This window comes from Oncorhynchus masou, unplaced genomic scaffold, assembly GCF_036934945.1.
Source record: "Oncorhynchus masou masou isolate Uvic2021 unplaced genomic scaffold, UVic_Omas_1.1 unplaced_scaffold_11193, whole genome shotgun sequence".
NCBI lineage: Eukaryota > Metazoa > Chordata > Actinopteri > Salmoniformes > Salmonidae > Oncorhynchus > Oncorhynchus masou.
Genome location: NW_027000927.1, coordinates 7,142 through 8,089, shown reverse-complemented (window position 1 = coordinate 8,089; position 948 = coordinate 7,142). Strand labels below are relative to the sequence as shown.

At 58.2% G+C, this 948-nt stretch overlaps 1 pseudogene; it reads left to right on the top strand.

Annotated features, from left to right (window-relative positions):
- The first annotated feature begins 90 nt into the window (after positions 1-90).
- Positions 91-717, top strand: LOC135529213 (nuclear receptor-binding factor 2-like; annotated as a pseudogene).
- The last annotated feature ends 231 nt before the right edge of the window (positions 718-948 follow it).

Below are 948 nucleotides of genomic sequence, written 5' to 3'. Positions count from 1 at the left end.
GCGGCGTAGCGAGGCGGCGTAGCGAGGCGGCGTAGCGAGGCGGCGTAGCGAGGTGTCGAGTCGTATCTGAGGCCTGTCTGTCTCCTCCAGGCTGGTTTGTCCATGGCCCTCCAGAGGGACAGCCACGTGAAGCAGCAGCGGCTTATTGAGGAGAAGTGGAAGAGGACCAGACAGGAGGGCAATCCCATGGTCCTCCTGAGCTACCCCTCTACCGACCAGCCCCCGGCCTCGTGACCAACGAGCCCCCGCCACCCAGAGAGGGAGTACGACACCTGGCTGTACCTCCTGAAGAACAAGGGCTCCCCCTCCCCCACACCCTGCCCCGGCAGCAAGGCCCACAAGGATGATAAGACCCGTCTGGAGGAGCAGCAGACCACCATCGCCAGCCTGCGGCGCCACATAGACATTCTGCTGGGAGAGAACGAGAAACTGACCCAGGACAACAAGCGCCTGCGAGGAGAACATCCGACTGAAGAGGGATGCAGTGGACACAGACTTACTGGAGAAATCAGAGCTGTGGGTTCTTCCCCAGTCAGAGGAGAGGAGGAACAAGGACATCTCCATACCTAACCTGCCCCCTCTGGAGATGCCCACCCAGGACATCTCTCTGGACGACCTGCCTGCCCTGGAGCTCCCCGAGGACATCCAGCACGAACTGCAGGCGCTGCTGGACAGAGACGACAAGCTGTGATGGGACAGGCGGACGGACAGCCCAGTACGAACTAGCAAGGAAGCCTCTACAGAGAGACTGTCCAGACTGGACTGGAAGAAATCTGGCAAATCTCAATAAAGTGTTTGATTGGTCGGTGGACTCAGGCACTAGATAGCAAAACTACAAATGGTCACCGTGACAAGTTGGTAGGTCATTTCTCCTAGTTCTGTCTGTCTCCCTCAGTGTCTCTACTAGTGGGTACTACATCTCGTTCTCACACACACACACACACACAC